This window comes from Cynocephalus volans, chromosome 1 (assembly GCF_027409185.1).
Source record: "Cynocephalus volans isolate mCynVol1 chromosome 1, mCynVol1.pri, whole genome shotgun sequence".
Classification (NCBI taxonomy): Eukaryota; Metazoa; Chordata; class Mammalia; order Dermoptera; family Cynocephalidae; genus Cynocephalus; species Cynocephalus volans.
The window spans coordinates 94,311,940-94,327,750 of record NC_084460.1 but is presented as its reverse complement, the minus strand read 5'-3'; positions in this window follow the sequence as shown (position 1 = coordinate 94,327,750).

Genomic DNA, 15,811 nt, shown 5'->3' with positions numbered 1-15,811 from the left:
AACACCCACCCAGCTTCTGAGATGGTCTCTTCAGTGTCCAGATGTAATTTAAAATGTATACCAGGACCTAATCAGAATATGTTTTGGGGGATTATTTTTATACATAGTATTTTGTCCTCATTTACTGTTATATTCTTTAATAATATAAAGTAATATTTTCTTTCTCTATAGCTAGGTTTCTTTTGCCCATAATTCCTTCATCTCAACACATTCTGGGGCAGAGGAAAGAAAGCAAGACTGAGTTCTTGTCACTAACTAGTTGTGTGATGCATTGAGAGGGTGTGCTAAGTGGTTGCTATAAGGTTTTCTGTAGTTCTGGGAGTCTGGGATTCTATTCCTTCCGGAGCCTGTGTCTTTCCCCAACTCCCATGTCGGCTACTTCTTCTCTTTGCCTCCCATGAATCATGCCAGACCCCCAGAAGTCCCTGGGTCCTACTTTGGGAACTAATGTACTTTTGCAAGCCTCAGGAGGGACTCCTTTTGTGTTTAGCAGTGTGAATTCATACTACCAAAGGGTTAATCTTCCAAGACTAAGTGCAGATTGGGTAAAATAAGAAAAGATCAATGGTTGTACCCTGCCATAAGTGGGGTGTTCAATCATGCAGGTTTCCAGCCAGATTTTTAGAAATCTGCATTGCAGAAGTCACCTGGGCGTCACACCCTGAGGAACTCTGGGTTAATGTGTAGTGAACAGAAATATCAAGTTTATGCCTATAGGGTAGTTTTCATTGGTATGAGCTTAAACACAGAAAAAATGGCCGTGGTAGTTTTAATTTTTTTATGAGCAGTTGCACGATAGCTGGTGTTGGAATGTTAGCAGCACTGTTGCAGAACTAAAAATGTTACCCTGAGACATTTTAAAAGACTAATAAATATCTGGTTTTAAAACATAGGCATTAAAAAATTATAAACTTGGAAAGTCTTTTTTGGTTGTTGTTGTTTTAACATTGGAGTGGTAAAGCTGCTTTTGCCTTTCCCAGCTTTCTCAATAAGCATGTGTTTGGCTTGGTAGTTTAGTGATGACTTGGTTATTTTGACACTGGGGTGTTTATGCTTTAACAAAAAGATGCCTGGTGATGAGACTGTGTCCCCTTATCAGGACAGTTTGGCTTCTCAGTGTGAAGATGTGGCCTGGGGCCACATACCTTGTGTGTGCTGTGCCGGGGATGGTCCTTTGCTGTAGAGGGAGTGGCTCTCAAGGAGGGCAGACAATATTTCTAGACCTGGGTTGTATGAGTTTGGTGCATATTTAGGAAACCAGCCGCAAGCCCAGTCATGCTGGGGGATAGCTGTGCTGTGGCATTGACTCCCTTTGGAGAAATTAGAATAGCCTCTGCTATTATCTACAGGAAAAGCGGTGGCTCACACTTAAATGTGGCCAAGAAGGACTCAACTTCTTGTCATCAATTTTAAAACATAAAAATAAATTACAAAAAAATTTAAAAATTGAAAAAATTTCACTGTCATAAATTTTGCTTGGCTCTACCCAATTAATTTTCTTATAGTTTCAACTTTTTCTTGCTTAATATCGTACCGTAAATCTGGGCCTGTTCTTTAAATAGTCTTTATAGTTATTTTTGTAGTTATTAAATATTAATCCACCCAGGTACAATAATTTACCTACTTTTTCCTCTATTGTTAATTACTTGTATGGTTTATAATTTTATATCACGAAATGTAGCAGCATAACTTTTACCTGTTGTTGATATGTATTTAAAGAAAATTTCCAGCAGTACAATAATCAAGACAAAGAGTATAAACACTTCAATATTTTACATATTAAATTCTGATATCAGACACTAGGCTAGAACATTGTTCCTTTCTGACTGGGGTCAGTGAGTTTGTAACTACTATTCGTTGTCCATTTTGTTGGTTATGCCTGAGTATGTACAGTGAAATGATTCTTTTTAAAAATGACTTCATAAGGAAAATGCACACAATATGCATGCTTTGACTAAATAAGTGTGAATTTATATACATATATCTGTTATGAAGGCAAGAGTTAGGAAAAATATTTCTGAATTTACTTAACGGCAAGCTGTGTCATCACAAAACCTACTCTTTAAAATTCAGGTAAAATTGATGAAACCAAAGGAGTCCATGTAATAAAAAGAGCGCCAAAGCACTAGAATAATTAGCTTTAGGTGTCACAGAAATTTTAAATGATTTGAGAACCTGCCCAAGATATACTTGGGCTCAAGAAACAATGATGTTCTCATTTTCCAAGCATTAAGTGAGGTTAGATTAATAATTCCTATATAGAGAGCATGACCAGGATTTTTACTGATCAGAATGCCAAAAGATTAAGAAGCATGTTCTAATTTGGCAAGAGATTATCTGGAATCCAGTTGTGTTTTCTGCCGCTGCAAACCTATAATATAGTTTTCATTCTCGAGTCACACCAGGAATGTGTTTTGAGTTCATTGTAACTAAGTTTGGTGCATTCTATCTAGAGCATTTTGTCCACATGTATTGAGAATTTTTAGCAAGGAGATTTTTTCATAGGTGACTTCTATCGCAAGGAATCAATCAGTTGGTATTTTCATTTTTTGAAAACTGCATACAAGGATATGGGATAGAGAAATAAGCAATCTTTTTCAAAGAGTTAGAAACTTGGCAAGGTGTTTCCAGCTCTCACTTAATCATTAACTTACGTGCTACCTTGGATAGATAGAGCATTCAACAAACTCTCTCTGTCTCAGTGTATTAATCTAGAAAAGGAGGGCAGCAACCTAATGGCAGCCTGACCACCTGGGAATGGCAATAGAACACAAAAGAAAACACATGAAAACGGGCTTTGTGTGCATTGAGAGTAACGCCGTCCACAGATGCAAAGTATTATCAAAAACTAGATATGATAAGGTGCTTATTGTGTAAAGGACTCTGACAATTCGGATTCTTGTACTAATAATTCCAGGCCTGACTTGCTGCTGTTTGCCAATTAAATCCACTTAGTAATTAGAAAGAAACTGTGTGTCTCCCCCTCTCCAATACCTCTCTTTCCACCTGAAACTTAAACAAGCATTGGGTGTGTGGTAAATGGTGTGTTTTTTAATAAACGTTTTCTGAAAGCCAGTTATTCAGTCAATACTGAGTTGTGTGATGGGAAATATGGCTGCTTAGCTACAGGGAAGATGTCTACATACTATTGGCATCTGTTTGGTAGGTAATGTTCTTAAATGGCCTGGCCTTCCTCCAGACTTTGATTATTCATAAATCTGTTGAGTGTAGTAAGTTGCACTATTAGCGTTTAATCTTTTATGGAAGCAAATGCAGGAGGCTGAAATCTATTTGCTTTAGCAAGCTTGTTCACTGATAAATGTATGATTTAAAATTTTCCTTTTGTAAATTCCTCAGTACAAGAAAAACACAGCTGGGCACAGTGCAGATCATATTTATCTTTTCATTAACTAAAGTACAAGAAGATAGCATCATTGGAGGCTTATAAGGAGGAACAGCTAAAGCACAGTTCTCCTCCTGTTTGCCTACCCACTTGAGAAAAGCTTTCCAAACAAGTATTTGAGATACTTGTGAGAAAAGCTAGTTGAATCGTCAAAAGAAGACCAAGTGAATGTATCTAAAGTGGTTGGATTTCAGATAACATTTTTCCCCTGAGTGTTTAGATTGGTTAAATATTAGAGAAAGAGAGATAATAACACTGTTTGTCGCCATAAACTCAGACATATATCTTTTTTCACAAGGTTGGTATGAAAGGTCTATCTAAGATTTTCCATCCCAGATGATTTAGTTTTAACTTGGTAGAGGAATTGTAGGGAAAGATTGTTTGGAAAGTAACTGCCAGATAGAAACATGGAAACTTTGTATAGACTTTATAATAGATATAATTTTTTGCTTTTTGTGAGTAACATAATAACTGATTGGCTGTCGTTGTGGGATTTTTACACATATATTTAAAATTTTTAGTATTATTCTCTCTGCTAGAGGGCAGACTGAAAAATTCTGTGAGATTTGGGGTTATTTATTTGCAATGTGCACTATACCTGGCCATTAGGGGACATCTTCTAGAATGAAAAAATGACTTATGGTTTATTTGTATTAATAACAAATTCTTTAAATGGGAGAGGAAGATGAAATTATGGGTCTTCTTTTCCTGCATCTTAGATCATGAATATTGTGATTGTTCGTGTTTCTGCAGTCTCTCCAACTCCTGATATGTATATAGCAGGTAACCAATAACTATAGACTAGTATATGTATCCTTGCAGAATTGTTGGGCTCTGCAAAAATGGACTATACTAGAGATATGTTCTTCTGTTGTCTTTTCTACTACACCTCAGAAACACACAGGAAGAAAATGAGAATATGGAGAATAGAGAAGGGAGGCTCTTTTCCATCCAAATGTAGTATTGCTTCAACCACCTCAAGTTCAACTCTGACCCAGGGCTGTCAAAACTAGACTAATGTTCTATGATATGAGTCCAACAGACACAGCCTGGACTGGGGTTAATCTCTTCCCTACTTCCCATCTCCCAAACCTCGTAGGTCCCTTTCCTAAATGGGGCTAGAAGTGGGCAAGGGCAGTTCTTTCCTGCCTCCACTTACCTGTCCTGATAACATTTCCGGAGAGTTTGACACAAATATTTTCTGCTTGTGACAGCATTTACTAAACCATTAGCTTGCTTTAAGTGAAACTTGTGTAAACTTTCATCTGATGGTTTGTGATTTCTAGAGTTATAACTTGTTCCTCTTTTTGTCTTTTGTCCCCCTTTTTATTGTTGTTGTTGTTGTTGTTGTCGTCTTGCCAGTACAGGGATTGAACATGGACCTTGGTGTTATTAGCACCATGCTCTAAACAACTGAGCTAACTGGCCAGCCCTTTTTTTCTTTTATTTTAAAGCACATCAACCTGATATCCATTTTTTTTTTCTCCTTTACATGAGTATTTAAGAATGATACTGGGAAAAGTACAGATGGGCAGTTAAAAATCACAACTAGTAAAAGGAAAGATGTTTCCTTAAGATCATCTAGTCCAACTCAGTTTATAGAGAAAAGAACTGAAGCCGTGAGATGTAAAGAAATCTTTTCAAAGGCCACATAGTTCATAGAAGGGCAAAGAATAGAAACCAGGCCTCAAGCCAGCACTTTTTCAACTTCCCAGTTATATCTGTGTGAGTAACAGAGACCCCCAAAACGGTGGCTTAAAATTTAAAAGAAATCTGAAGGCTGACAGCCAGCTGCTGGTATGGCAGCCCCAAGATGTCACGAGGAACCCTGGATCCTCCTGGCTTCCTGCCGTACTATCATTAGGTGTGACCTTCAACCTCATGTTCTCAAGATGATTGCAAATTGCCAGCCATCCTGTGCAAATTGCCAGCCATCCTAAGCAAGAAGGTCAAGAACAAAAAGAATGGTGCATGCCCATAAGTCAGCCTGCTTTTTTGGAAGCCCTCACCCAGTGATAACTGCTCATATCTGATGGAATAGAACTGGCCCAGCTGCAAGGCAAGCTGGGAAATGTAGTTCATTCTTTCTCTCTTTCTTTTTTCCCTCCCTCCCTCCATTCCTTCTGCCCTCCCTTCCTTCCTGCCTTCTTTCCTTCCTTCCTTCTTTCCTTCCTTTCATCCTCTCTCTCTCTTTCTCTATAGTGCCCAGAATAAAATTGGATCTATTAGTAAGGTAAAAAAGAGGAATTGGTATTGGGTAGGCAACTTCTTGTCTTAGTATCCCTATATTTCATATTAAGTAATTACTTTAGAGATTGGAAACATAATGTTTTACAGTATTTTTTTAAATAGTATTTCCTCAAGTTTCCGGTATGGAAAGACCCGACATAATATGGTACCAGAACTGCAGGTTGCTTTATGTGAGTGAAATAGTGAGTGGAAAGCTTCGAAACGATCATGTCTGGCTTGCGTGTTGGCTGTCCATGTTTAGTGAGACACTGGCTTCATTGTTTCCGTTGGCTTGAAAGTTAGCCTGCAAGTGAGTACTGATGCTGACTTCAGCTAGGCATGCTTCATATAGAATAGCAATAATCGTTTATTTAGCAGTAAATAGCAAATAGTTTGCTTATTTTACCCTGCATGTTTATTTGGTACACAGTTTTCAAAAGCCTAAAATTGAAAACCATTTTAAGTAACTTAGGACTTGGACTAACAATGATATAATTACCCAGGTCCTACTGAGGGGAAGCAAATGAACCCACACATGGCTTTACTAACAGATGCATTTGTGGGCAACACTGAGGAGGATTTAATTGCCAGTATCTCATTGGGCATGAGATTATAGTGCTGTCTGGCTATGAATTTGTCTCTTACTAAGGTTAGTTTCCTTGGTTGAGTTAATTCCATTTATTTATGTTGATTTAAATATAAGCTAATTATTTGGAGTAAGAAATTACCTAAGTGAAAACCCTCCTCAGTAAGCGACTGGCAGCCATGTTACCTTAAAACTAATTGTGTACAGGTTTTGTTCTCAACAGGATAAGATTAGAGACCTCTGAAGGTATCAAGGAGATTTCAAGAAGCAATAATGCTGGAAGACTCCCACACCCAGAAATCCTTTAATGTCACTCTGTCCTCTAAGTGAAGAATGGCTTTAATAGACCTCTGCTACTGACTCATATCCCCTTAGCCACCAATGACCATAGTGGTGCCATAGGATGGACAGGGAGGTCCCAGTGGAAGGAAAGCATTACAGAGAATTAGAATCTCTGTCACTTGGTTTACATGAGAAAATGTAATCAATACTGGTGGTAGAACCCGTCCCCTTGCATTAGACCTTTCCTAAAGGATTTGACCTGATATGCATTACTAACTTAATATTTTGTTCTCCTACTTGTGTTCCATTGCACTCAGGACTGGCCAAGGGCCTATGGGTTCCCGGTTCTCTGATTTCACACACCCCATTTGCTTCAAATCTCTAACCTGAAAAGAACCTCATGACAAGCCTTGTCAACCTGAATCTTCCAAAGATTAATTAGGGGTCAAATTCCAAATGTTCTCTCACCATTTTGAAAACTGGATCGTTAGAACTATAAGTTAGAGACAATAATATTAGTATTTGTAAGATATTATAGTTTCTTAAATGTGCATTACCAAATTTTCCATGCTCCTGCTGTAGAGCAAGGATACTGTGAATACACTGATTTTCAAATAATCATTTCTTGGAGCCCACTCCTGTCTGCCTGCAAGGCACGGACAGCCCTCTGTCTGGGTCCTTCGTGCCTGCCTGCCACGTCTTATCAGTGCAGACTTCTATGAAGAAGGTCTTATCTATGAGCCACAACATGACCTGTGTGGTCATGAGCAGCCCTAGCAATTACCCACTGGTGGAAAAGTGATTTAAAATGAATAGCTCAAGGATGCCATTACTTACCATATATCATAGCGCAGGATAAAGTTAAAAACATCTTCCTCCAAATTGGGATTGATGTATGCACCAAGACTGTTGGCAACCAAGCTTGCTCTAAATTTTTCTGTTTTGTTGCTGCTGAAGCAGATCCTAACTGGTAGAGATGCTGACGGTTGTAGCTCCTGACTACTGCAGCTACTCACAGCAACAGTTAGCCCTGAGCACAGTCCCCCCAGCCAGGCTCCTGGCAGGAGTCCGCGGGAATAATCTCCTTCTCCTGGCAGCCGCCTGAGCAGCAGTTTGTGGACAGGACTGCTGTTGGTTGGCAGGATGAGGCTGGGTCTCTATAGCACATTGGGTTGAAATGCTCACTCTTTATGTAGAAAGCTAGTATAGTAAGTAGTGATATGGACATTGTATTTGAAGAAGATACGTCTTATAGTAAGAAGGGATGGGATGATGCATGAGAAACGGCCCATGATTGTTTGTATGTTTTAGGTAAGTTACTGCACTTTTCTGGGTCTGCTTCCCTATCTATTTAACAAGGGCATTGGATTAGAGGAATTCTGAGACTCCTTCCCTTCTGATAGTCTGTGGTTCCATATGGACTAGTCTCGGAAATGCGATCATACACGTACCTGGTACTTTCCTATTTTTTTGTTATTGATTTGTGATGTCTCTATTTCCTCAAAGCACTTGAGATAGCCTACAACAAAAATAAAGATACAATAAAAACAAAGACAAGTAAGATAAGATAAATACGGAGACATGAAGGAGAAGGGAGAAAACAGTATATTAAACCAATTCTGGAGAAAGCTATAAGAAAGTACAGAACCTGTCTCTGAGCTTCCCAGCAGCCAAGGCCATAAAAACAACAACAAGAACAAAACAAAACAAAACACCCCCCCCACCAATTTATGGAAAAGAAAATGGCACATGGTTTTTATTTTCTCATGTTGCATGTTATATTCAGATATTCTCCAGGAATTTGGAAGTTAAGTATGTCATAACATTTTTCATTGTCTACTTAAATTTTGGGTTTTAATTCCAGGGTTATAAACCCTGGACCTAAAATACCTAACATCTGAGTCTACACTGTGTAGAAGTGATCATTTTCCTATTCAATCTATTAATTAGCATCATAGGTTTTTTTTTGTTAATTATCTCTACATTTTCTTTCACTATTGCCCTGGGGTATAGTGTTTTTCTCCCACATGGAATGGAAATATTTTTTATTTGTTATCTGTATTAGTCCATTTCTGTTGCTTATAATAAAATACCTGGTACTGGGTGATTTATGAGAAAAGGAAATTTATTGCTTACAGTTTCAGAGGCTGGAAAATCCAAAGTCCAGGGAACACATCTGGTAAGGGTCTTTGGTGGTGGCTTTATAGCAATGCAGGGGTCTCACATGGCAGAAAATGGCAGAGCAGAGAGAGAGAGACAGCTCCTCATGTGCTCTCCTTTTAAAGCCCTCAGAACCACGCCCATGACCACCATTATTAATCCATTCACTGGGCATGGTCCTCAGAATCTAATCGCCTCTTTAAGGCACCACCTTTCGATTACTATAATGGGATTTCCCACTCTCTCAACACTGTCATAGTGGGGATCAAGCTTCCAATACATAAACCGTGGGGACACAATTTAAGGTTCAATGAGTTTGGTGGGGGGCATTCAACCCACAGCATTATCTTTCTACCAACATATTGTGTAATTTGAAATATTAAAAGGAAGCAAAAATAATTTTACTCAATAAAGCTTTCTCTGGGGGTTTAGGACTTGTATTCATATTATCCCCATATCCCCAATCCCTTCATGCCAAAACAGGGAAAAGACATTACCATGCAAGAAAACGGGTTCTTGTTTTTCAATTATAAATAATCTGTATAGTCTAATTTCTATTTGCCTTAAGACAGTAAATTCAGAACTTTATTTAATATTCAGTAGTGACACTAATTGGGATCTAAAATTAATATTTCTCATTTATTTCAACCATCCTATTCATGAGTAAAAGAACATTTAAAAATAAACCATGTGTGTTTGTATGTAAGTGCCCTTTGTATGATCTACAGAGAGATTTACACTTAGGGGTTCCTGTTTTGTCAATTTTCAGCAGAAGGACTTAAATACCTTTTATCTTTTTTTTTTTTTAATTTTATTTTGTCGATATACATTGTGGCTGATTAATGCTCCCCATCACCAAAACCTCCCTCCCTCCTCCCTCCCCCCCCAACAATGTCCTTTCTGTTTGCTTGTTGTATCAACTTCAAGTAATTGTGGTTGTTATATCTTCTTCCCCCCGCCCCGTTTGTGTGTGTGTGTGTGTGTGTGTGTGTGTGTGTGTGTGTGAATTTATATATTAATTTTTAGCTCCCACCAATAAGTGAGAACATGTGGTATTTCTCTTTCTGTGCCTGACTTGTTTCACTTAATATAATTCTCTCAAGGTCCATCCATGTTGTTGCAAATGGCAGTATTTCATTTGATTTTATAGCTGAGTAGTATTCCATTGTGTAGATGTACCACATTTTCTGTATCCACTCATCCAATGATGGACATTTGGGCTGGTTCCAACTCCTGGCTATTGTAAAGAGTGCTGCAATGAACATTGGGGAACAGGTATACCTTCGACTTGATGATTTCCATTCCTCTGGGTATATTCCCAACAGTGGGATAGCTGGGTCATATGGTAGATCTATCTGCAATTGTTTGAGGAACCTCCATACCATTTTCCATAGAGGCTGCACCATTTTGCAGTCCCACCAACAATGTATGAGAGTTCCTTTTTCTCCGCAACCTCGCCAGCATTTATCGTTCAGAGTCTTTTGGACTTTAGCCATCCTTACTGGGGTTAGATGGTATCTTTATCTTGAGGAAGAAGTAAAAAATAGCTAATGTAAGACCAGATCATTGTTTAAGGGCAGTTCATGGGTTTTCTCATTTTGGATCAAGGAAAAGACATGAGGAAATATTAGGGAAAGAGACAGCTGAGTCGGAGTAAAGGAGCAATTGTTCCTCAGTTTTGTCCCCAGCCTTTGCAAAACCTGGTGCATCTTTAATGTAACTATTTGCCTCCTGTATAAAAGTTTTGCCTCTTTATGGTAAAAACAAAACAAATTCATTTTTTCTGACATTGCACTAATCACAGTAATTAATGTTAGCTGCCTCAACAGACAAGTCTCATGGCTTAACACAATAGTTTATGTCTTGCTCAATCAATGTCTAGTGCTGGTTGGTGGTGGGGGTGGGGAGGGTTCTCCAGAAACAGGCTTGAGGACCTTTGTGATGCCACCATTGCAACACCAGGCTTCTAAGTTCACCCTGGGACGGGAAGAGAGTAATGGGGAAGAATCACTGGCTCTAAATGCCTGGCCTGAAGTGACCCATCACCTTCACTTGAATTCCATTTGTCAGTTCAGTCAAATGACTCTAGCTCAAGGCAAGTAGAGCTGGGAAATGAGGGGATTAAATGTAGGAATTGATATGGCATGGGAAAATTGGAGACAATTTTTCCTTGATATCAGAGAAGCATCTTGTGTAACATAAAACTGATTGCGTGATAAGTCAGGGAGGGCTTCCCAGAGGAAGTATTTTAACTGAGCTTTCACATTTGAGTAGGAGTTTGGTTAGAGAGGCATTTTAGGCACCGAGACCTATTCTCCTGTTGTGACAATCAAATACCAAAATATGTGCCAGTATGCTATGAAATTAGCATATATTGTTATTGCTAAAATGATTTTTGTCAGCAGCAGTCTTTGCCCAGGAGTGGCAGAGGTTTATTAGGTTTTCAATTCAGGATGTCGCTACTAGAAATTAGAATGTAATCTCCTTGAGAGCAGCAAGTTTTTCTTCAGCTCTGTCCATTGATTTATTCTAAGCACCTAGATCAGGGCTTGGCATAAGATAGACATTCCATAATTATTTAGTGAGCAAATGACAGAACTGGCAAAGGACTGAGCCTAATAAGTCTATTTTCTTTTTCTTGCAAAGACTTGGGGTAATTGATTCTACTAAAATGATCTCTTTGTAGCTAAAAATAGCATGTTGAACCAGTACTTAGAAAATGAATGTGCCCTTCTGTACTGCTATTTTTGTGAGGATAAAACCACAAAGGTGGACAGTGCCCAGCAAGTGGTTAGAACATTGACACGTTCTTTTCTTTCTTAATCTGTAACATGCACTTAAGAGCAAACCGACTGTGGCAATCTACACAGAACTTTGAATATCTAACGTGAATCATTTGACATGATGCACAATTAGTTAATAAGCATAGTGTTCCATGTATGTAAAATCTGTTATTGAATAAGAGCCAAAGAAAAAATAATTTAGATCTATTAGTCAAATAAAGTACTCGTATTTTTGTCTTCTAGACTATCTCTTTGTTCCTCACAATAATATAAAATTACACTTTTTTTAACTTTAAGATCTAACCTTCCAGACATAGGCTGTTTATTTCTATATTATTTACAAAGAAACAACTTGAAAGACAAATTTGTCATGCAACTAGGGATGAATAAACTACTTACAGAAAAAAAATAGCCTATTATCACAGAATGTTTTTTATTGCTTCTTTCTTGTATCTTTGGAATTATTAGAATTAATCTCCAATTCACACACTGAATTCTGACACACAGTAAGTGCCATCTTTTCATTAATGATTAATTAAATATCCTAAGTATTATTAAATCTCCTAAGCATATGTTTTAAATATTCAATAATAATATTCATCAAGTGACAACTAAATCTGTTTCTCCTGCCTTCAAGAATAAATGTTTGTCCTGTCTTATTTCTTGCAAAAGCTTCTGTATTGACTCACAAAAAGAAAAATCTAGATTTTGATCCAACATATATTGTCATTCTTGACAAGTGCAGAAACTGAAAAGAGGGAGAAACAAAGCTCAGTGTGGAGCTATCTTAGCAGTCTTTGGTCATGTCGGAATACAGGCAGTGAACGGAGACTGATAACTCATGTAGTTCTTTGCCATGAAGGCTACTTTAGCGTGAAGCCAAAAAATGAGAGGGGTAGGCTTACTTTTCGCAGATTTAACCAAGAACAATGACACCATTTGCAACCACAGTGCAGAGCCAAAAAAAAAAAAAAAAAAGTCTGCATGCCAACATACGATCCCTGGAGAATAACTGGAAAATGAGAAACGCCTGTCAGAGATTAAGTTCTATTTTTAATGCAAGCACAAAGCAGACTGATGTCTTTTTAATAAAAATGAACATATCACAACAGATGCATTTTATTTGTTACTTTTAATGTGAGTCCTTTAGGATTCATCACTGGGTATATTCTTTTTAAAAGGCAAATTTTAGAATGTGATAAGTAAGCTTAGCCAATTTTGAAACCAATATAACTGCAGATTTCAGTGGAACAAATGTCAGAGAATCCAATGTTATCTAAAAATAAAAGGACACAAACCTAATATTACCAACTACTAAAAAATTAAATGAGAGATTAATAAATGTTTTTCCCATTTAATACCTTCTTTCAGTCATAATGGCTAACATTTAAAATAGGTGCTTTGTGTCAGTCACTATTTTAAGAAATTTATATGCATTAACTCATTAATAGCTCCTAGGGACCCATTTTACAGGGGAAGAAACTAGGGCAGAAAGAGATTAAGTAATTTGACCACGGTCACATAATTAGTGAGCTGTGAAGTTGAAATTCAAGCCTACATGGTCAGGCTCTAGGGGTTGAGACTTACCCAACACATTATCCTGCTTTTAGCAAACATTCCTTGATGAGTGCGTTTAGTCAATATGCCCTGGACTCAGGTCCTCCACTCATAAAGAGAAAATATTTTGAAGGAAGAAAAAAAAGCACAATCATAATAGAACCAAATATGCTAAGCACAGCATTAAAAATGTTCTCAGGACTGCTCTTCAAGCCAGTCATGCTGGGTAACATAAGATTTGTGCCTGTGTCACTACCGTAAAACATGTAGGAAGACGAGATTAAACTATGGAGAGCTGTAAAGTGGTAGCTATTAGGACATCCCGAATTGTTTCTCCAAGAGAAAGTAATCAGGAGTTAAGAAAAAAGAAACAAAAGCCAAAAACCTTTAGCATACTTTTCCCTTTTGTCTTGACTTCTGTCTTGACTACCTTGACCACATCATGCTGTTTGTTAAATATGACACAATTCCTTTGGGTAGTCCTTGATAAAGGACAGTGTTAACAGTATTTAAAGGGTTTTATATACTCATGGTAGAGTAGGGAGAGACTGAGATTCAGGATCCAAAACCCTGGATGTCATATTGTCAGTGCTTAGCATGTGATCTCAGTCTCATCTGTAAAACAGGCATGCTAGATATGATCACATTGTTGGGTTATTTTAAGAGTTAAATCAGATTAGACATGTAAGCATAGTGTGAAGGCACTTTTAACTGAATACAAATAATAGTTGATATCATTAAATAATACGTCCATGTGACTTGATGGCTGTTAGAGTTCTTTAGGGCAGTGTTAGTGTTCTTTAGGGCTTTGTGACAACATTTTGATTTAGTGGCTCTGAATAACACAGCCATAGTGATCATTCTCCATTCACAGAAATTTGCTATGGGTGTGCTCTGAGTTGTCAGAGAGCAAGACATAATCCCTGAAGTGAGTGTTATCTAAAAGGGGAGGAAACTGGAGCAGAAAGATTAAATAACTTGACCAAGGTCACACAATTAGTGATCTGTGAAGCTGGGATTCAAGCTTACATGGTCAGGCTCCAGGTGCTGAGACTTACCCAACACGCTATGCTTTTAGCAAACATATTCTTCATTGAATGCTTTTAGTCAATATGCCCTGGACTCAAGTAGGCCCTCCATTGATAAAGAGAAAATATTACTACCTAACAACAATAATAAAACCTCAGAAACAGAAGTCAGAAAAGGGAGTCAAGAAGGGTTTGATGAAGGGATTAGAGTAGAGGTTAATCCACAGTTTAATGTGGTGATTGACTCAGAATTTAGAAGGAGAACACGAGTAGAGATAGCAATGGATTGACCTTTTTTAATGAGTTAAAGGAAATAATCTATGACTTGGGTAAGTTGCCTCACCTCCCTGGGCTTCAGCTTCCAGACAATAAAAACAGAGTTATTGTAAGTAAATAAACCATAAAGTTCCTTCTAGCTCTAGTATCTGTTTTTTGAGAACTTTCTGTGATTCTATCCCAATGTATTTGTTTTAAGTTTTCTGAAATCTACCTTTTCTTGTAATGTGTTACCTCTGTTTGCATCTGGTATTTGCTCTCTTATGCAAGATGATATCAAGATGGGCTGGTATTAATATATGATATATAGGTTATCTCCAAAGGAAGTAGAACCATTTATCCATGGAATTACAGCAGCTTCTCTACAGCTCACTGGCCTTACTTGATGGTTGAAGAAAAGGCCAAAATATTATACAAAGGAAGGAAAAAGGGAAGGGAGAAGAAATAAACTTAATTAACTAAGTTTTCTCTAGAGAAGCAATCACTTTCACCCTCCTTGGATGAATTGCCATGGCCCCAAAGTTGAAAGAATTAGAATCTAAAAATTGTGCAAAAATTTGTCTATAAGATTTCAGGGATTTTCTTCAATGAAGCCTCGAATAAAAATATGACTATCCTCAGTTTAATACTGACTAGAATGAATTGTTATACCAGCGTAAATATAGAGTGGCAACAAGAGATTGATCAACTTTGGTAGAGAATTTCAGTTTTGATTCCAGAAATTCAAAATTATCCTGGCAGAAAAGAAGAATACACTTAATATTTTCTGGAAGAAACCTGCAAATTACCTCATTCTTAAACATTCCCTAGAGACAATTATTATTATTTTTTTATCCCATTCCCAAGTATTACTCACAAAGTGGAAAGAGATGATCAATTTCTTAAAATGCTCTTGACACTCTTTAGTATTTATAATGTATGTTGTAGCCTTAGCTGAAGGCCAGGTACAATGACACAGCTATTTATATTTCTCTGGCTCTGATCATTCTTTTTAAAATTTTTCTCAACATGGATATCATTTTAATTGAAAAATTTTAACTATAACATGTTAAAAAAATTGAATTCTCATTTATGGGCCGCTTGTGAGCCGTTTTTCTCACGTCCACTGTCTTTGTGCAGGCCACCCCCCTGGCAGCCTGCTGTGGAGCTGTTTCTATTTGCTCAGCTCAAGCTTTTCTGCCCTAGGACTTATTTTGGGAGAATCAGCATCTTGGCCTGTTGGTTGTTAGGAGATGGCTCTAATCCCGCTCTGCAAGGACCCTGGGAAATCACTGCTCTTGGCCTCAATTTTCACATCTGTAAAATCGTGGAAATGGGGGTATGAGAAGGTAGGAGCAGAGAGCCTAGACACCTTCTTTCATCTTTCCTGTCTGATGGGTCAGGGCTTCCCTTTACTGAATATTTTTCTGCTGATAACTGAGCATATCTGCTGGATCTAGCTTAAAACTCTTTGATGCTAACATCCAACACCTCCGTGAGGGAAATGTGTCATCTCTTGGACTCGCTC